The sequence below is a fragment of the Biomphalaria glabrata genome, chromosome 13 (assembly GCF_947242115.1).
Source record: "Biomphalaria glabrata chromosome 13, xgBioGlab47.1, whole genome shotgun sequence".
Classification (NCBI taxonomy): domain Eukaryota; kingdom Metazoa; phylum Mollusca; class Gastropoda; family Planorbidae; genus Biomphalaria; species Biomphalaria glabrata.
Window position 1 is genome coordinate 20757117 of NC_074723.1, and position 22742 is coordinate 20779858.

General features: G+C 33.6%; 1 protein-coding gene and 2 long non-coding RNA genes across 3 annotated transcripts in view; 2 read left to right on the forward strand and 1 right to left on the reverse strand.

Moving 5' to 3' along the window:
• Positions 1–262: 262 nt before the first annotated feature.
• LOC106057436 (uncharacterized) lies at positions 263–8987 on the reverse strand. The gene is made up of 4 exons (XR_001215836.2): positions 8764–8987; positions 3266–3323; positions 1287–1459; positions 263–371 (listed from the first exon to the last, which is right to left on the reverse strand). It is a non-coding gene; the product is annotated as an uncharacterized LOC106057436 (long non-coding RNA).
• Positions 8988–9308: 321 nt separating this feature from the next.
• Positions 9309–22742, forward strand: part of LOC106057433 (alkaline phosphatase-like) — a 48754-nt gene continuing 35320 nt past the window's right edge. The window contains exon 1 of the mRNA XM_056008017.1: positions 9309–9329. The gene's annotated coding sequence lies outside the window, so the exon portion shown is untranslated. The remainder of the gene's footprint in view (positions 9330–22742) is intronic.
• LOC129922346 (uncharacterized) lies at positions 14368–22389 on the forward strand. Its single transcript, XR_008774348.1, has 2 exons — positions 14368–16562; positions 21899–22389. It is a non-coding gene; the product is annotated as an uncharacterized LOC129922346 (long non-coding RNA).

Here is a 22742-nt window from a genome sequence, read left to right on the forward strand (position 1 = left end):
TGTCACCATAACAAGACTTTTAGATAAGCATTTTACTACATTTTTCAAACTATTGACCTTCAATTGCGAACGCTTTAGTTTTTTTAATTTTTAATATGCTAACTTTTATCAAATTAATGTAGACCATTTTTAAACCAAGATGACAATGTATATATTATTCAAAACACGATATTTGGTTAGTAAATAAGTATGTCGGAGTTAACATTGAAATAAAATAAGATTACACAAAAATTAAATTAAAAAAAATGAAACAATAAATTGATTTAGAGTTAATTAGAAACTTTATTTCATTAGAAAAATACAATGCTTATAAAGACCAGTAGACAAAGTCCTGAGATGTGATTGGCGAGTCTACAGAAGAAGCCTGAGCTCTGTAATAGATCAAACAAAAACAGAGTATTACTAACATAGTTCAACAACAAATGAAATCATATCCTTTGAGACACATGAATGAAAGCAATTTTGTTTCTCTGGCGAAAACCTAATTAACAAATGTGTAATGAGACCAGCATCATGGCCGGCCACCTTTAATTGTCTAGAATTCAAGATTTCGGAGAGGAAAACATTTGGGTTACAAAACTCCACAAACTAGTAAATCTATATTTGTTAATACACATTGACTGGCGAGTAACTTTATTTCTCAATACACATTGACTGACCAGTAACTTTGGACTTTTAAAAAACGCATCGGTTAGAAAGATGTCGTTGCTTAATCGTTGTTAACAAAAATCTTAAACATGTTAGGAAAATAAATTCACATTTAAAACTGTTGTATTTTGTTTTTGCTTATGAATTTATTTTCTTTTAAACAGTGGCGTAGCTAGGGTGGGTGGAAGGGGGATCCAAATTTGAAAATTCACCCAGGCCCCCACTTGAGGATGGCCCCCAAATGTGTGTTCAAAATTTGTTTTAAATTAAATACTTCACTATTATCTCATGTCATGATGTCGAATGTTAAAATGCAGGGCCCCTAAAATGGTCAAGCCCCACGGGCTCCCAAATCCGTAGCTTTGACACTGCTTTTTATGTCCTATCGATAAGTTTAAAAATAATGGTATAATTGGATCAATTAATAAAATTCATTAATGGAATGTTGCATGTTTAAGTTAGCCAAAGCTAGCCTACATATATAAACATATTGTATATCGATGGATTAATGCACTTCTTTATTCTTTATAAATTAAGAAACGAATTATTTAATTGTTTGTTTGTTTTTACAAATAGATATCTACAGTAATAGAATATAACGCAGAAATAAGACAATATAAGATGAAATAGTAACATACCAGTCCATCGCCTGCAGACCAAGTGGTTATCCTTTATCTTCCTGCAATGGCGCCACCAGCTGCGGCTCCGTTGCCAAGGACGCCAGCTGCCAGTAATAAGGGCAGCGCGGAGCCTAATCCTGAGCTGCTTTTGTGACAATGGCATTCAACGTCCTTGACCAGGATCACACTCACTAAGGACAGAAGAAGGTCACTTCATTACACAGCTATGATTAAGATTATTCTTGACGTTAGTTAACTACCTTGCTACACCAAACATACAGTCAACATTAATTAGATTATTTTTTTAACCTTGCACTTCCGATAACAGTCAATTTTACCGTGGTCTTGAGACAACAAATGAGTAGTCAACTTGGATTAGATTATCATGTATACCGTGGTCTTGGGACAACAAATGAGTAGTCAACTTGGATTAGATTATCATGTATACCACGGTCCTACTACAGCACACTAGTAGCCTACTTTAGTCATATAAGAGTGTATGACACGGTCAAGGGACAACACACGAGTGGTCAACTTTGGTTAGATGTTAGGATATATGGTCTGGTGTCGTCCAGCATAGAACACGATGTCATCTATGATAAGATTATATTTTAAATCTGGATTTGGTTTAAAATTTGATGAATATGAATATCTTTTGTATTTATTTTTATTCATCTAACGCTGTTAAGTAAGACATTTAAATATTATTTCTTTTATTGGTAAAAAATTATTTGACTGCATTTTTCATTTTGCTATTAAGGGGTATAACTCAAATTAATTATTGTGGATTTCAAAAGATATAAGTTATTTGTCTCCCTTTAAATTAAACTTTTTAAAAACCTTCACTTCTAATTATTTTGGTAAACATAGGTTTTAGTATTTAACATATAGGGGTGATAAAGCTGTTTCGCCTTATTTTTCTTTTTACGATCGTATAGTGTGGCCAGCATAAACGTTTTTTCTTCACATTGTTATAGACTCCGAAGTACCGATTGTCAGGCTTAGCAGATCAATGGCAGAATATATGTAAATTTTTCTACACTCTTTTGAAAGCTTTAATTAAATCCACATATTTATTTATTATTATTTAAATGTAACAGCCGCGTGTCATAATATAAATAAAAGAAAAGAGCTTACTTGTGAATTAAATTGTATTTTATTTTGTCTAAAAAATAAAATTATTTAATAAGCAAATTCTAGTAACGAACAAAATAAATTTTAAGCTTTTTCGCAGTGTAGTAAATATGGAGCTATAATTATACATTTGTAGCACACTCTATGATGACACTTATTTACAATGACAGTGTTGCCAACTGTAGATTTAATGCATTGTCGGTAAAAATAAGGAAAACAATGTTGACGTAAAAAAAAAAAAAAAAAGCAAGTAGCTGACCCATAGAAATATGTTTTTTTTCTCTTTTGTAGGGGCTCCCTTCTTGTGGAGTACCAAGGGTAGCAGCCCCTTTTGCCCTCTCTTAAATTCGGCCCTACTTGATTATAACATTGCAATAATCAGTGCCCGTGTTGTATTAAATCATTTCGATTTGTAAACTCCAACGCTTGGAGGCCAAACATTTAGCTCTACATTAGGAGGACAATTGTAAATGTATACAATGCCTTGCTAAGTCTTGTTTTTACTGGTAACAAGCGCTGATGAAAAGTTTCGTATTTTGTGTTCAGATGAAGACAGAACATTAAGATAGTTTAATGAAAAGTTTCGTATTTTGTGTCCAGATGAAGACAGAACATTAAGATAGTTTAATGAAAAGTTTCGTATTTTGTGTTCAGATGAAGACAGAACATTAAGATAGTTTGATGAAAAGTTTCGTATTTTGTGTCCAGATGAAGACAGAACATTAAGATAGTTTAATGAAAAGTTTCGTATTTTGTGTCCAGATGAAGACAGAACATTAAGATAGTTTGATGAAAAGTTTCGTATTTTGTGTCCAGATGAAGACAAAACATTAAGATAATTTGATGAAAAGTTTCGTACTTACCCAAGAGGACAACAAATAGAAGTGCAAAGATGGCGGCCTTCATTTTAACTTTTGCTTTCTGTAAAGTTGTAACAATATTAAAATAAATCGATATCGACATAAATAATAAATATGATTTCAAATGTATTTAGTGTAGTCAAGATTTATTGGATCTGTATTCAAATATTGCAATCTCGTAATCAGATCTGATTATATTTTCATAAAATTCCTTAGAACACTCAATTAATGCATTTTGTAATTAAGACAGAAACATTTGAAATATATTCCTCCTTCCTCTAAGAAGATAAAGCTGGCCGCTGCGGCGGTTTTGGGCGGGGTGTTTGGGAAGCGTGGGTGTAGGTCAATCCAAACAACTTTCTGTTTGCAAGAAATGAAAATCTGATACCCGATAGTTTTGTAACATTCTCTAGATCCCTTTCTATAGTCTTTTCTCCCTTGAAAACAGAGTGGATTTATTTTCGCATTGACAACTAGCCAGATTTTTTACACATAAACAAGAAAAATGTAAAAAAAAAAATACTTTAGAAGATACTTAATCCTCTATACATCTTGTAGAGCGAGTATTTTGCTACTAATAACTAATGAATAATAGATTTAAAAATTAAAAATAGAATATTTTTAGCCCACTCCAATGCCCTCCCTCCCCAACCACGCCCCCAAAAATTATCATTTATTTTGATATATAACATTCTAATGCTAGACCTTGAGACTTCAAAAAACGGCGCGAAAACTGTTCCTGCACGTGTATTTATTTGACTCTTGTATGAAGACACGTGGGAGTCACTCACTGGCTTGTCAAAATATAGACTGCCATGACCTTCTGACCAAATTTAATTTTTAGAATATCATAATATGAAAAACTATAACGGTCAAAGCAGATTTATTCTTAAAGTTAGACATGAACTGTCAAATTTCTAGGAATACCGTTAGAGCCTTTTTCAAGCTCTGTGACCACCCAGGTTTTTGTTTTGTTAAGTTTTTTGTTGTTTTTTGTTGTTTTTTTCACCCGATGAAGAATTTGGCAAGTTGAGAAGAGGAATTTATTTTTAAACAAGATTACAAAGAGAGTTTGTGTTACACAAACTCAGAGGCGGCCCCCGTCGAAGTCGGATCCCTGTCGGATCTGCATATTCGCAAATAATATTCAAGAGGTGATTTAATTTTGATGTAAAATGTTTTACACGTTTCGGATGTTCCTTCAGAGTTGAAGATAATTACTTCCTAGTCCAAACCTCCCGCAGGACGACGGGGGATGGGAGCGGGCAGGGTTTGAACCCTGGGCCATCCATAAATCTGAACGACAGTCCAGCGCGCAAACCGCACGACCAGGCAGCCATCCGATGGTCAAAAGTAATAATGTTTCAAAGATTCATTTGCCGTAAATTTAAATTTAAATTTAATAAAAAAATAGTAGATTAGTTTTAGTATATTAAAACATTACAATATTGATCAAAACGTTTGGAAATGAAAATCTACACTTTTTTTTACACTTTAAGTTTAGAAATTGAAATTCTACATCTTAATCTAGTCTATTTTAGTCTAAACTAGATCTAGAAATTCTAGATCTAGACTCTAAAATAATTTTAATTAGAATATAAATCCAGATCTAGATATACTGTAATAAAAATCTAGATCTAGTTTAAAAAATCTAGATTAGATCTAAATCAAGATATCATTCCTTTTTTAAACGCGAGTCACATAACGAGGCTTAATAAACATTACTATACCGAGTTCTTTTTTCATTTCATTTGAAGAATTAATTCCATATAACGTCAGAGGGAAAAAAAAACACTACGTCACACGGCCTAGCTAGACTAAAAATCGCCTTCATCTATAAGAGCCTTTTATCGAGTGTTCATAGACATTGGTGCACCGAGTGCGTTCTTTTAGCATTTCATTTAAAGAATTCATTCCATATGACGTCAAAGGAAAAAAAAACACTACGTCACAAGGCCTAGCTAGACTAAAAATCACCTTTATCAACACGAGCCATTTCTCGAGTGTTCATAGACATTGGTGCACCGAGTGCGTTCTTTTAGCATTTCATTTAAAGAATTCATTCCATGTGACGTCAAAGGAAAAAAAAAACACTACGTCACACGGCTTAGTTAGACAAAAAAATGTTTTCATTAATACAAGCAATTTTTTTCGAGGGTTAATAGACATTGGTGCACCGAGTGCGTTCTTTTAACATTACATTTAAAGAGTCCATTCATATGACGTCAAAGAAAAAAAATTCCATTACCTCACAATAGGCTAGTACCAGTACCATAAAAAAAATGTCTTTATTTACACGAGATATTTAACGAGAGTTCATAGACATTGGTGCACTGAGTTCTAATAGATATTATTTAAAAAGGATCAAAGCCACATTGTTTTTGCGTTTTGTCTGTCAGTCGGTCTGTCCGTTATCTTGATATAAAAAAACAACTAAAAGTTATTAAAAATTAAAAATTGATTAACCTTTATTTTACGTTTCAAAACATCACAATAATTTTTAGGTATGAACACTATTGAAAAGTTTATATAATAGATTGTTCCGGATGTTTGTATAAATAGTAAAAGAAAAAGAGAATTCCAGATAAATGTAATACCGTTAATTAAATTTTTTGGATGGTCTCGTATAAAAATTAGATGTACTACAGCCACGTGGAGAGATTTTCATACCTTACTTTGGTGTTTGGATTCTGTTTTCCTTAAAAATCGGAACATAATATTAACGATAATTAGATTTTTTAATGTTTTAGGTAGAAAGTTAAATGTACTGTAAGAGAGTAGTGAGTTAAAATATTTTTCATAAAAATCCGTAAAAACATTATTTCGTAAATGAGAAGATTATTTGTTTATTAATTAGAAGAGGGAGTTCAAACAATTATTTGGCGTTAGTAGATTTTTAAATAAATTCGGAAATTTCTGGCGACGATTTGTAAGAAACAAAATCAGAAACTTTCTTTATCGATTACAAAACTTCTATGTTATGTTTTACAAGAAAATTAAATGTCTAAAAAGTAATTTTCAATAATCAATTCTAGTAAAATACTTTTTTTAAAAGCCTTATGCGATTTCAAACAATCATTAGGCATAATTCATGTTTTATAAAACAATATCCGGAACATTTTTACACTTAATGAAATATAAGTCAGTATAGAGATTATGATTTAGCATTAATATGCTATTTACATAAAAAACGGAACAACATATTATTGATAATGTGTTTTTGCAACGTTTAAGCATGGAAATTGAATGTAATATAAGTTAGAAGAGCAAACAAACATTTGTTGGCGTTGATTAGTTTTGCACAAAAAAATCCGGAACAATCAATTTTAGATACTTAAAACTATTGAGATGTTATGGGAGGAACATTAAAGGGTAAATCAGATTTTCAATAGCTTTTAGAGTTCTAGTTTTTTAAATCTAATCGTGACGGACAGACCGACCAACAGACAAAACGCACAAAAATAAGCTTCTTTTATTGGGATGGGGGCACTAAACAAAAAATAAATAAAATCTGATTTTTAAAAAAAGTTTAAGGAATTGGTTTGGCACCTGATCATGTTGCGACGTTACGCTACTGCACGAAAATCGCTGCATAAAAAGTCCATTTTAAAAAATGTGCGTGATATTTACATACAAAGTGCATTATTAGCTTTTATAAACAAACAGAAATGTTTTCTTTTAATTTTAGCAGCTAGTTGACCAGAAAAAACGTCTTTAACTATTATTTGTATTTGTTGTAAACATTTCCTGTACATTTTAAAAATATATTTGACTTAGTGATACTGAAAATACACAAAAATTGTCCATCTTTGTTAGCATATTGTAACATTACCTCCCTTACATTTACGTAATTGTTTTAGAATTGGTGTATTTTTATGAAAAAATCGCTTGCATAATTAATTTTATAAATTAAACGGTTTGCTTTTAGAAAACCAAAAGTAGCCGTTGCACCTAAACTTTTCAAGCCGGATTTAATGATGAAATAATATTTTTCATATCTCTTCTAGTTTTCGAGATCTGAGTGTGACAGACGGACAGACGGACAGACGGACAGACGGACAGACATTTTGCACAAACCTAATAGCGGCTTTTTCCCCTTACGGGGGCCGCTAAAAATGTGTCCGATAATAAAAGTCTTTTTTTTTAGGTATTCTTGTCTGTCAAATGTATCAAAAAGTTGCAGATCCATTATTTTCTTAATTTACTAATTTTAAAAAAGTCTTGCCTCTCCACCCCCTCCCCCTCATAAAAAACAACAAGTCTAGATCTATTTGTCTCCTAGTCTCTACACGTCTTAAGACACAACGTAATTAATGTGTTGTGTAGGCTAGTAGTGTGTAATGTCTAGTGTGTCAGAGCGTGTCAACGGTCAAATGTAGGTATTTAAAAGTCTAGCCAAAAGTAACAGGCGCAGACAACTCTATTTTCTTAGTTCTTTTGTTTCGGGGGGCAAACAGTACAAACCTGTTTGTGTTTGTGTTTGTGCTTTTGACGTGATGTATTGTTATAGCCAATGTTGGTGTAGGATGGCCACGTAAGAAGCGAGAGTGATAGACAGAGAGCTAATGATGGAGAGAGAGAGAAATAAGCAGATCTAGAGAGCCGATGAATGAGGAACTGTACAGAGCGGTAATGCGAGAGAAAGAGAGAGAAAAAGAAATAGAGGGAGCGAGAGAGAAAGAGGGAGAGAGAGAGAAAGAGGGAGAGAGAGAGAGAAAGAGGGAGAGAGAGAGAAAGAGGAGAAAGAGGGAGAGAGAGAGAGAGAAAGAGGGAGAGAGAGAGAGAGAAAGAGGGAGAGAGAGAGAGAGAAAGAGAGAGAGAGAGAGAGGGAGAATAAAAAAGAGATAGAAGAAGAGAGCGAGAAAGAAAAAGAGATTAAGAATGAGAGAGACAGAGAGAAAGAGACAGAAAAAGACAATGAGAAACACAGATAAAGTTAAGAAATACAAAGAAGAAGGAGACAGACGGTGAGATTGACAGGTAGAGACTGCAATACAGATATAGATAAGAAATACAAAGAAGAAAAAGAGAGACAGACAGACAGAGAGAGAGACACAGAGAAAGAGAGAAACAGAGACAAGCAGAGAGAGAGAGACAGAGACAGGCGGATTAAGAGAGAGATAGAGAGAAAAGATACAAAGTAAAATGTTAAAAAGATACAAAACAATGGAGAAAGCAAACATAACATTTTTATATTGTAACTTAGATGTAGTGAATTAGTGTTCACTGAACGTCTTCATGAAATACCTGTCACCTACTCCAGGCTACTTCACTACAGCTATCTACGAAAGAGAGCGGTATACCTTTCTACGTCTCTCTAAATAGAATTCAAATTTCGTTTTTCATTTTTAATAAATACACTGTACTCTTTAGCAACACATGAAATATGTTTACATGGAACCATTTCTTTTTTTAACAAGCTTCAACCAATGAAAATGATTTTTTTTTAAATTGAATAAACATTTTTGTTTGAACAAAAGTAAACTAGTCAGAGTACTCACCAAGGTGGATCGACCGGAGTTACTGAGACTGGTAGATGTAGAGTGTGCTCTGACATGACACAGCTCTCTTCTTATATACACAGTCAATGTCTACACGTTTGTCAGTTGATCAAATAGAAGATAAAAGAATTTTTTTGTTGTGTTCATCAGTATACATGTCAAATCATTGGTGAAACCATGGTTTACAAAATACAAAGAATTGTTCACAAGGCATTGTCGGGGGTCGTCGGACGTAGCAAAGATTGTTGTTGTTATTTTAGTCGTGTGGTAAACAACAGCAACATCGACGCCACAGGGAACTCGAAATCCTTATTAAAGGGCGAACATCACGTTTCTCTTGACCCACCTTGGTAAACTCCCACCCCCCTTACATGATACAGCCTCACACACACACACACACACACACACACACATACACCTTTATAGGTTATTTTTGATATCCTCCTTGTGTGTCCACATGTAAAAAAAAGTGTCGCGAGAAAAAAGTTAAAAACAAAGTGGATTGAAAGACTAATTACTTTAACAATCATTCGGACATTCAGAGGTGGATCTACTGGTAGGGGAAGGTAAGAGGGATAAATATTTAAACATTTTTAAAATGATTATTCATAAACTTCTCTTTTAGACCCATTCCCCTTCCCTTCTGAACAGATCTAAACTCACCGCCGCCTCTAAACGGGACCATCGTCATTCCGTATTCGTAGTGTTCATGTAACCAGTGTTTCCCAAACTGTGTGCTTCGAGGCCTGAATACGTGTGCCACGAAATACTGGAAGAATGAACTAGTTGGTCACCACGCGAATTAATCTCTTTAAAAAAAAAATTGTTCTGCTAAATACTCAGAATGTGTAAAGTGTTCCGTTAAAGAAAAAGTTTGGGAAACACAGCATTAGTCTAAAGCCTGCAGTTGATAATGATGAACCTCAGACGTCAATTTAGTCAACTGTTAAGTCTTGGGAAAGAATGCTTGCATTTCGCAATTTGCCAGTAACACGTAATGTTGTAATAACATTCTATTACAGTTTAATGGTCATTAGGAAATGAACAGTTGAACCTTTTTAAAAATACATCAAATTAGCATGTTACATATAAAAGTTTTACAGTGGAGTGTAGTCCAAGAAGTAAAGTAGGTCATAGAAGTAAAGTAGGTCATAGAAATAAAGTAGGCCAAAGAAGTTAAGTAAGACATAGAAGCACAGTAGGTCATAGAAGTAAACTATAAAGTCATGTAACAAATAGTTATGAAAATTTCTATCTAAAAGACAACATAGGCAGTTTTGTGTTCCTGTGTCAGGTACAGGTGTTGTGATTCAAAAAGCAATTACGAGAGAATGTCGGGAAGCATGACACGCCCTCTGTTATTAAAAAAATAATTAATTACTGCTAATGGTTTTATTTCTGAATATGTTAATCTGAACTTAACAAATGAGATCTATTAAAAAAAATTGATTTCTAAATCACATTAATTTATTTCATGGCTCAAAGCGTCCTAAAATGTATTGCATATATTAATAGAAAACTTATTATAGAATAATCGTTTGTGTTTTACGCTAAAAATAAAGTAAAGAAAATGATTGAGATAAAACTTTGAGGAAATAATTTTCGACAATTACGGAGGTATCGTTTACAGGTTAAGAGACTTCAAATCCCACCAATTCTGGTGTATTTATGAAAAAACTTTGAAGCTTTTAATGCTTATGAATAAACATTACATGTAGATTATAAAAATAGTAGAACTGATATTCTTAGGTTATTGAGAGAAGAAGTGGAAAGGAAGATGTCAAAACATAGGTAAGCCCCGAGGAAGACTCGAAACTCGAATATGGGTGGGATCTGGGAGGGATGCATAATTACTTGACCTTGAGTGGTAATGTAGAACCAGATAACTACAATCAATTGAAAGTTCTGTTTTTGAAAATTCGGATAGCGAAAGTGGACTGATACCTAGATTCGAAATCTAGACCTAGTCTACATTCGAAATCTAGACCCAGATTTTAGGTCTAGACATAGTCTAGATACTAGGTCTAGACCTAGATATCTAGACTACATCTAGAACTAGTCTAGAATTCTAGATCTATTCTAGCTCTAGATTCTATTTATATTATATATTCTAGAACTATAGTCTAGACCTATAAAGTAGATAGAGCGATTATGATCAGGATCAGTAGGCCTACTAGTGGATAATAGTGCACTATGCTGTTCGCAAGGTAAACCGTTGACTTGTGCGGGCTGATTTTTTTTTTAAATTTCCTAGCCCGTCTACTCCAATATATTAATCAACATTGTTAGGGAGATGTGCGTATCTGGGAGCAGTAGCGTCACTAGTGGGGTGCGAAGGGTGCGGTCACACCGGGTGAAACCATTTTGGGGATGACAAACAAGTTGAAAAAATTATATCTTGTCAAAAGCAGACATCGGAAAAGATAATTATATTAATTAGATATATGCCTAGACACGTCTAGATGGTAGTTTAAGTCTAATTGTCAAAGCACAACGTTATACCATTTCTGTCTTAAAGTATAACAAAAGAAACCTGTTCAGGTGATGTTAAGTCTGTTTCTAACTTTAATTAAATATCATTGTAAAATTTGCAATAATATTTGAATAAATGTCATAAACAGTGGATTTTACAATAGAATTGACACTCATTTTACATTAGAGTAAAAATCAATAATAGTAGGTAATCATTCTGTTTTTAGGTGATCAGTTGGATCGCTACTCTACTTTTTAGGTGATCAGTTGGATCTCTACTCTACTTTTTAGGTGATCAGTTGGATCTCTACTCTACTTTTTAGGTGATCAGTTGGATCTCTACTCTACTTTTTAGGTGATCAGTTGGATCTCTACTCTACTTTTTAGGTGATCAGTTGGATCTCTACTCTACTTTTTAGGTGATCAGTTGGATCTCTACTCTACTTTTTAGGTGATCAGTTGGATCTCTACTTTTTAGGTGATCAGTTGGATCTCTACTCTACTTTTTAGGTGATCAGTTGGATCTCTACTCTACTTTTTAGGTGATCAGTTGGATCTCTACTCTACTTTTTAGGTGATCAGTTGGATCTCTACTCTACTTTTTAGGTGATCAGTTGGATCTCTACTCTACTTTTTAGGTGATCAGTTGGATCTCTACTCTACTTTTTAGGTGATCAGTTGGATCTCTACTCTACTTTTTAGGTGATCAGTTGGATCTCTACTCTACTTTTTAGGTGATCAGTTGGATCTCTACTCTACTTTTTAGGTGATCAGTTGGATCTCTACTCTACTTTTTAGGTGATCAGTTGGATCTCTACTCTACTTTTTAGGTGATCAGTTGGATCTCTACTCTACTTTTTAGGTGATCAGTTGGATCTCTACTCTACTTTTTAGGTGATCAGTTGGATCTCTACTCTACTTTTTAGGTGATCAGTTGGATCTCTACTCTACTTTTTAGGTGATCAGTTGGATCTCTACTTTTTAGGTGATCAGTTGGATCTCTACTCTACTTTTTAGGTGATCAGTTGGATCTCTACTCTACTTTTTAGGTGATCAGTTGGATCTCTACTCTACTTTTTAGGTGATCAGTTGGATCTCTACTCTACTTTTTAGGTGATCAGTTGGATCTCTACTTTTTAGGTGATCAGTTGGATCTCTACTCTACTTTTTAGGTGATCAGTTGGATCTCTACTCTACTTTTTAGGTGATCAGTTGGATCTCTACTCTACTTTTTAGGTGATCAGTTGGATCTCTACTCTACTTTTTAGGTGATCAGTTGGATCTCTACTTTTTAGGTGATCAGTTGGATCTCTACTCTACTTTTTAGGTGATCAGTTGGATCTCTACTCTACTTTTTAGGTGATCAGTTGGATCTCTACTCTACTTTTTAGGTGATCAGTTGGATCTCTACTCTACTTTTTAGGTGATCAGTTGGATCTCTACTCTACTTTTTAGGTGATCAGTTGGATCTCTACTCTACTTTTTAGGTGATCAGTTGGATCTCTACTCTACTTTTTAGGTGATCAGTTGGATCTCTACTCTACTTTTTAGGTGATCAGTTGGATCTCTACTCTACTTTTTAGGTGATCAGTTGGATCTCTACTTTTTAGGTGATCAGTTGGATCTCTACTCTACTTTTTAGGTGATCAGTTGGATCTCTACTCTACTTTTTAGGTGATCAGTTGGATCTCTACTCTACTTTTTAGGTGATCAGTTGGATCTCTACTCTACTTTTTAGGTGATCAGTTGGATCTCTACTTTTTAGGTGATCAGTTGGATCTGTACTCTACTTTTTAGGTGATCAGTTGGATCTCTACTCTACTTTTTAGGTGATCAGTTGGATCTCTACTCTACTTTTTAGGTGATCAGTTGGATCTCTACTCTACTTTTTAGGTGATCAGTTGGATCTCTATTCTACTTTTTAGGTGATCAGTTGGATCTCTACTCTACTTTTTAGGTGATCAGTTGGATCTCTACTCTACTTTTTAGGTGATCAGTTGGATCTCTACTCTACTTTTTAGGTGATCAGTTGGATCTCTACTCTACTTTTTAGGTGATCAGTTGGATCTCTACTCTACTTTTTAGGTGATCAGTTGGATCTCTACTCTACTTTTTAGGTGATCAGTTGGATCTCTACTCTACTTTTTAGGTGATCAGTTGGATCTCTACTCTACTTTTTAGGTGATCAGTTGGATCTCTACTCTACTTTTTAGGTGATCAGTTGGATCTCTACTCTACTTTTTAGGTGATCAGTTGGATCTCTACTTTTTAGGTGATCAGTTGGATCTCTACTCTACTTTTTAGGTGATCAGTTGGATCTCTACTCTACTTTTTAGGTGATCAGTTGGATCTCTACTCTACTTTTTAGGTGATCAGTTGGATCTCTACTCTACTTTTTAGGTGATCAGTTGGATCTCTACTCTACTTTTTAGGTGATCAGTTGGATCTCTACTCTACTTTTTAGGTGATCAGTTGGATCTCTACTCTACTTTTTAGGTGATCAGTTGGATCTCTACTCTACTTTTTAGGTGATCAGTTGGATCTCTACTCTACTTATTCCAGAAGAGTTAGAAGAGTCTTAGCAAAAACGAAGTGTTGTCCTGTTTGCTTTTATGTGAAAAAAAAAACCGCCAAATGATTTTCTTACAACCCTAACCCAGGTAACCCTAACCCTAAACTATCAATAAATATTCCTGGTCCATTGGTGACCTCAATTGGGGCCGCCTCTGAGTTTGTGTGTTTGTCTTCATATTGTTATAACTATGCCATGCGCACCGCCATCTAAGCTAGAAGGTGCGCGCTGTGATAAACTAGACTGAGGAGGATTTTTCAATTAGGAAGAGAGGAGAGAACGATTTCCGCCCAAGTTGAGAGCCGAAGTGAAAAGACTGTGCCTAAGAAAGATGATGTTTTATGAGCTTGTGATGTCGTGTAAATAAAGATATATGTGCCTCGTTGAGTTGCCTCACTTAAGTTATTACAATATCTTTTGCTCTGTTAAAATTCCAAAATAAACCCAATTATTGTTATTGCATTTTATCTCAGGTAATTCCGAAGGAAGTCGTGGTAATTTCTGAGTTGTCTTTCCCTGTAGACTTAGTGTATCAAAATATGACCGCTGGCTACGTCTGACATTTGTTAGACACCTTATTTATATAGGTTAGTTATTTTAGTTATTTAGCGACGCACCATAGTAGACGCATATTGAACGGGACTAGTGACGTTTGGGATATGTTGGGTTAGAGACCGGAAAATCAGTTAGCGATAGAATATTCCAGGGTAACGACGTGTTTAGTGACAGAGACTTCTACTGTGGCCTTTTATCAGAATAAATCCTTCTAAATTTGTTCATCATCGTTCGACTACATCTCTTCACTTGTTACAATCGATGTGCCAGTTCTTGTTTGTATTGTTGTGCAACTACACGTAATACACCCGGACAATTACACCCAAACGATTGCAGAGTAATTGGTTGACTTCAAGACAGCCTGAACTAGCAACATCACAGTGGCGACCCCGAACCTCGAAGCCGAACCTCGAAGCCGAACATCGTACCGGACCTCGAAGCAGAACGTTTACTCAGGTGAGGGTCGTGCACTCGAAGTTATAAGATTTCATCGGAGTACGGCTGAACACAGCAGCATCGCAGAGTGACTTTGTTCTAGATCTACATACAGTCATCGCCTGTTTGATCGCACGTTCAACGAGCCGTTAACTCAGGGTGACCTTCGTCAGGACCGTAATCATCGCAACGTCTGGTCTACTTAACCAGTATAGTATCAAAGCCTGATCTTCATATGCTGAATCGACCTACAACCAGAGAAACCGTTCGTTCATAACGGGTGAGAGATCGTCAGTGAACCTGTTGGACATATTTTTTCTTCGTCATAGGAGCCACATTGAGTATCAAGTTTTACCTCGTCAGTTTCGAGAAGGACAGTTTGCCCGCTGTCAGAAGTATTGTGAGTACTACAAGTTTGGTAGCTAACTAAATCGAAATCGCTCTGTCGTCTTACCCTTGGAGAGATTCTTGTGGAGCAGTTTGCTCATTGAACCGGTTGCTTGCCACGTTTATAACGGTCACTGTGTTTAACCTTTGGAAGGTTAGTAAAGTTGTATGTATCATTACTGAACATTGATATATTTAGTATTCGTCGGTCTAGACCATATCTAGACGTGCTGATATTGTTGTGGAAATAGCTACATCCACTTAATTTCGTTGAAAAACGTTAATCGTCTAACGGAACGTCGTCGGAGGTGACCTTGGTTTCACCTAGTCTACATTGGACAGTTTGGTCTAGTGAAGCAGAGTACAACAGCAAACTTCGTCGTACTACCAGAGTAGCAGCAGAAGCAGTGAACTATTTTAGAGAACCGTTATTCGTCAGCCCAGATCAAGTCATCGTCAAGAAATTCGTTATTCGTCAGTCGTCCAGATCAAGTTGCCGTCAAGAGACTGTTATTTGTCAGTAGTCATCTACACAAGTCAAGTCATCGCCAGAAGAACCGTTAACCTATTCGTCAGTAACTGTGTACACAAAGTCGTCGGAACTACACATACGGTCATCAACAGTCGTCGAAGAAACTGGAACATTTTGCTGTGGCATATCAGGACATCTGTGGCATTACGTGGGATACTGGTAGCACCGGAGAACAGAGTCAGAACTGGAAGAGAGGCAGTGGAATTTGTTGTGATCTAGCATATTCGGGAGTCCGAACAAAGGGATCTTTCTTATCAAAAGCTAAGTGCCATTTTTCTTATTAGTATATGTTTAGATTGCCCTTAGAAATAGATTTTGTCTAAATTTGGTACGTTAGCCTGAGTAAAATCAGGTGGTGCGCCTTAAAACCCGTCGGGGTAGAAGACGTAATTTAGATGAAAAGCTATATTATACATTTAGGGTTGTAATTTGTTTTGTTTGTGTAAACGTCATATCCGTTGTTGCCTGGTTACTTCGTGACGTTATCATTGTGTGCCATATTGTCACATCCCAACCCATAGTGATAGTCTCATTTAATTATTTCATTTGTTTATATTATTTTAAATTATTTATTTTTATTAATTTAATTAGATCTGTATTTTTTTTTCACTTAATGATAGAAAGTGCGGGTAGGATTCTTTCATTGTGAATCAGACTAAAATAATTTTAGTTTGAGCGGTTAAAATCAAATATGATTTTGCCATGAGAATAATGCCGAAACTGGCTATGTAGTCAAACACTATCGTCTGGCTAAATCTAGATCTGCAAATTGTTGTACATCTCTTTGGTACAATTTAATTATCTAGACTCTACTTTGAAATATTATTAAGTTGAAGATGAATGAAGGTAGTACATTCTAGATATATATATCTTGTTGAAGATATATTTGACATTGTATACACATATTTGTTTCGTATGGTTAAATAGAACCATAATCTACTCTAGATCTAGACTCTAGACAGTCTTTGAATTTACTCTAAACACTTCACTGTGACTTCAGTCATACCAGGTTTTAAAATTGATCATAGTTATTCATACTAGATCTAAAAGTCATAGTGCTCTTGATAACTATAGATCTAAATAGTATTATTATACATACTATAATATACTAGATTTAAATTTGTGTGTAATACTGGACCTAATATACAGATTTGAATATAACCATAATAACTCAGACTAGATTTACACATTTACTAAATCTATAGATAGAGACATAACACTTAAAACTTGTATAAAAGTGTGTAAAAATATAAAATAAGTTTAAAGTATAGCCATAACCAATATAGGCTAAGTAAAAATATATATAAAATATAAAACACAATGGCTACATCATCATATGTGGACCTTAAGGAGGTTAAGGAAACAGCTATGCAGGATGGAAAGGCCATGGAGTTAAAAGGAAAGGACTTAGCAGCTTATGTACAGCAAGTTGTGAGGGAAGAAACAGAACGTCAAAAACAAGAAATGGAGAGACAGAAAGAAGAAAAAAGACAAGAGATAGAAAGACAAGAAAGGATCAGAAAGGAAGAATATGAGAAGCAAAAAGAGGACCAAGAAAGGCAAGACAAAGAAAGAGAAAAAATTAGAGAACATGAAGCTAAAATGGAGAAGATGAGATTGGATGCAGCACAAGCCAGAGCTCAAACTGAACAAGGAAATAACTCAAATAATTATACCACACAAAGAGACAACCATAATTCACAAACATGGCTAAAGAGGAAGATACAAAGTTTTGATGAACAGAAGGATGACATTGGTGATTTTTTGAAAAGATATGAGGCAAAAATGTCTACATTTAATATGCCTGAAGAAGAATGGTCTGAAATACTGATAGACTTTGTTCATGGTCAAGCTCTAACAATATGCCAAAATCATGACCATCATATTGATGATAGCTATCAGGTTTTAAAAAGAGAGTTATTGAATGCATATGGTCATAATGCTACAACTTTTAGAAAGAAATATTTTGACAATATACCAGCATTAGAAATAGATCCCCAAACTACCATTAATATGGAAAAGGATTTTTTCAATAAGTGGGTAAAATTAGAAAAAGTGAATAACTCTTATGAGGGATTAAAAAATTTTATTCTAGTGGACAACTTTGTAAATAAATGTGATCCTCAATTACAATCTTTTATTAGAGAAAGAAATCCAAAAACTATAGATGAAATAACAGAGATAATGAGAGTATACAAAAATGCCTATCCAAATAAACCATTTTCTGATAGGGATAAGAGCAAAGTAGATTTGATAGGATACACCAAAGAAAATGTTGATAGAAGTAGAAATAGAAACAGATCAAATAGTGGAAATAGAAAATATAGTGAAATAACCTGTTTTAAATGTCAAGGAAAAGGTCATATAGCAGCTAACTGTAGAAGAGGGAATAGTAGGTCTGGAAGTAGAAATAGATACACTGAACAAAATAACAATAGATATAGGAGTAGAGATAGGAATGACAGGGGAAATTATAGAAATAGGAGTTACAGTAGGGAATACAAAAATAAAGGTACAGATAGGATATATTTCATGGAAGGAAATAGGAACAATTTTGCAGTGTACCCAGGGTTTGTAGATAGAATTCCGGTGGAATTAATCAGGGATTCAGGTTGTAACACTTTGGCAGTAAAAACTAAATTTGTCAAACCTCATTGGTATAAAGGGTTTACTAAGAAAGTAGAATTAGCAGATGGCACTGTAAGGGAATTTAAAGCTATAAGGGTATACATTGAAACTCCATTTTTCACTGGTTATTGTGATGGCATTGCAATACCAGAAATGAGATATGATATGTTAGTAGGAAACATAAAAGGAGTTAAAGAATGTTCAAGAAAAGAATTAGAAGACTGGCAAAACAAATACAAAAACATAAGACAAAATCATGAAAACATAGAAACACAAAATATAACAAGTATGATAATAACAAGATCAATGGATAAAAAAGATGAGAAACAGGAAAATACAATAAATGTAATAAGTAATGATAAAGAAAAAGAAACCAGTAATGTAATACAAATAGAAAATACAGATATTAAGAAAAGAGAGATAGAAAATGAAACACAAAATAGTCTTGAAACACAAATATCACAAAGTGAAAAAGAAACAACACCCACATTTGCATTAGAACAAATGAATGACAATATTATTGGGAAAATTTATTCAAGAATATCAGATAAAAACAATAATAATCCAATGGAGAAATTTTGTATAGAGAATAAAATATTATTTAGACAAACAAGTAATGATAACAAGAAAATAAAACAACTTGTCTTACCACAGAAATATTGGAAAGATGTTTTAATCATGACACATGATAATAATTTAGCAGCACATAGGGGAGTAAAGAAATGTTATAGGAATTTGTCAAAACAAGTATTTTGGCCCAAAATGAAAGCAACAATCAACAAATACATAAACTCATGTGACATATGTCAAAAGAGATCTAACAAAAGCCTAGTGAATAAAGCACCTATTCAAGAAATGGATGAACCTACAGCACCATTTCAGAAAGTATCTATTGATTTAATAGGTCCTTTAATTCAAACTGAAAATAATAACAAATACATTCTAACAGTAATAGACATGTTTAGTAGATACCCAGAGGCAATCCCATTATCAAATACAAGTGCAGAAAATATCATTAATGCCATAACTCAAAAAGTAATTACAAGACATGGTATACCTAAAATTATATTGAGTGATCAGGGATCTCAGTTTAAGTCAGAACAATTTAAGAAATGGACTAAACAATACAATATACAGCACATATACTCTTCGGTTTACCACCCGGAGAGTAACGGTTTATGTGAACGATATGGTGGATCATTAAAAAGATCACTAACAAAGATAATTCAGAATAATCAGAACAAGTGGGATCATTACATTAACTATGTACTATTTGCTCATAGAAACAACATCCATGAAGCAACACAATTCTCACCATATGAAATAATACATGGAAGAAAACCCAGAGATGAATTAGATGTTTTTAAAGAAAATCTAATAGATAATGAGAATAAATTAAATAATGACAGTGAAACAACAATCACAACAGAATTAAAAGAAATATGGACTCAAGCATATAACAACAATAAGAAGTATAAACAAAGTGCTCATGAGAATCTAAATAAGAAAAGACAATTGAAAACACTAGAAGTAGGAAACAATGTATTAATATTGATAAAAGACCTGAAAAATAAAATTGGTAAACAATGGAAAGGTCCATTTAAAGTGATAAAACAAATTAGTGATGTGAATTATCAAATTGAAATAAATGGGAAAACTAAAACATATCACATAAATAATTTGAAACTGTATCATGATAGAGAAGATGAATTAATACAAAACATTCAGGAGGAAATAGAAAATACATTTTCAGAAAGAGAAGAATGCTTGATGATAATAACAAATGAAAATCACAATGAAAATGATATTAAGGAAATACCTGTAATAGAAACAAAAGAGAATCAAACTTGGCAAAAGATTAATCTTAATAATTTAACTAAGGAAAAGTCAAAAGATATAACTAAAATAATACAGGAATACAAAGAAATTTTTTCCAGCATACCAGGAAAAACTAATATTATTAAACATGACATTAAAGTAACAGACACAAAACCTATCAAGCTTAAGCCATATAGAATACCGCTACATTTACAAGACAAAGTAAAGAAAGAAATAGACAATTTACTAGAATCAGGTATAATTGAGCCATCAACATCTCCTTATGCTTCACCAATTGTGATAGCCAAAAAGAAGAATGGAGATATAAGGTTATGTATTGATTATAGGAAACTTAACAACATCACAGAATTTGACCCATATCCAATGCCAAATATAGAGGATATTTTACATAAATTAAATGGAGCAAAATTTTTTACTAAATTGGATTTAACTAAAGGTTATTGGCAAATACCTTTAACAGAAAATGCAAAACCTTACACAGCATTTGTAACACCATATGGTATTTTTCAATGGAATTATATGAGTTTTGGATTAGTAAATGCACCTGCCACATTTAATAGAATGATGAACATGATAATTGGAAACAAAGAAAATGTTATTTGCTATTTGGATGACATATGTATTTTTAATAATAGTTGGGAGGAACATTTGGTAGATGTAAAAGAAGTATTCAAAATAATAAAAGAAAGTGGACTTACAATTCAAGCAGAAAAAGTAGAAATAGGATTGGAGGAAATAATTTTCTTAGGACATAAAGTAAATAACAACATGATTAGCCCTATTGAAGATAACATAAAGAAAGTACTTAATATTGAAATACCTACAACAAAAAGACAAATTAAAAGTATATTGGGAATAGTAAATTATTACAGAAAGTTTATAAAGAACTTAGCAGAAATAGTGAATCCACTAAATGACTTACTTAAAAAAGGAAAACCTCAAAAAGTAGTTTGTAATGAGGAATGTGTGAAAGCTATTGACAGAATTAAAGATGTTTTTAGTCATGAACTAATATTAAGACTACCTGATAAAGATAAAATATTTTATGTCACAACTGATGCATCTGGTAATGCTATTGGTGGTTGTTTAATGCAGAACTATGATAACTTACATCCTATATTATATGTAAGTAGAAAATTGTCAGAGGCAGAAAAAAAATATAGTGTCATTGAAAGAGAAGCCTTAGCTGTAATATGGGTAATTACTAAGCTAGAGAGCTATTTAATAGGAAGGAAATTCATATTATTAACTGATCATAAACCTATTCAATATATACAGCAAAAGAGCATGAAAAACAGTCGTGTTTATAGATGGTTCTTAGCACTACAGGAATATAAATTTGAAGTGAAAGCTATTAGTGGATCTGTGAATATTGTAGCTGATCTATTGTCTAGAATGACATTGAAATGAAATACTTTTGTAAATAAACTATGATTATATTGAGTAAGTAATATATATTAATATATTGACACCATTTATATGTTATGAAAAAGGGAGATAAGTAAATTTGATGTTAAGCATTTAAAAGTAAGTATGGATATTTTTTTTGTGTGAATCATTTCATATATCATTGACGAAAGTTAGTTCTATGGAAAAGGGTGAGTATAAAAGAAAAATGGACAAAAGCGTATAAAAGGGTGGTAAGAAAAAAAATAAATTTATTGAATGTGTAAATAAAGTTTGTAATTGTTTTTTGAAATATTGTATTTTATCAGATTACTGTCAGTGAAGAACAATTGTGACTTGTGAGGTGCCCATAGGATGCCACATTTTCCTCTATGATGAACTGTGTACTAAGGAGGATGATTCTGGAATGTTATGAACTGTTATGAACATTGACATGAATATGAGGAACTGTCAAGATGAAGATGTCAAGATGAAAATGTCAAGATTTTATGTTTGTGGTCTTCCCCTTAAATTGAAAATGCCCTTGTAAGACTTGACAGTAGTGGAAAAATATTGACATATTTTTTTTTCAAGGGGGGGAGGAATCTGTTAGACACCTTATTTATATAGGTTAGTTATTTTAGTTATTTAGCGACGCACCATAGTAGACGCATATTGAACGGGACTAGTGACGTTTGGGATATGTTGGGTTAGAGACCGGAAAATCAGTTAGCGATAGAATATTCCAGGGTAACGACGTGTTTAGTGACAGAGACTTCTACTGTGGCCTTTTATCAGAATAAATCCTTCTAAATTTGTTCATCATCGTTCGACTACATCTCTTCACTTGTTACAATCGATGTGCCAGTTCTTGTTTGTATTGTTGTGCAACTACACGTAATACACCCGGACAATTACACCCAAACGATTGCAGAGTAATTGGTTGACTTCAAGACAGCCTGAACTAGCAACATCACACATTTGATAAGGAAATGTTTTAAAAGATATAGATCTAGTTGTCATAGTTACCGCAGACCTAAATTAAAATAGCCTTTATCGATAAGTGTTGTCGTATAAAGTTAAATACCTATGTATTTAATTAGTCTAGATTTGCAAATGGGTAGATCAATACAGTGGGCTTATAATACATTTTTATTTAAGATTACAATATAC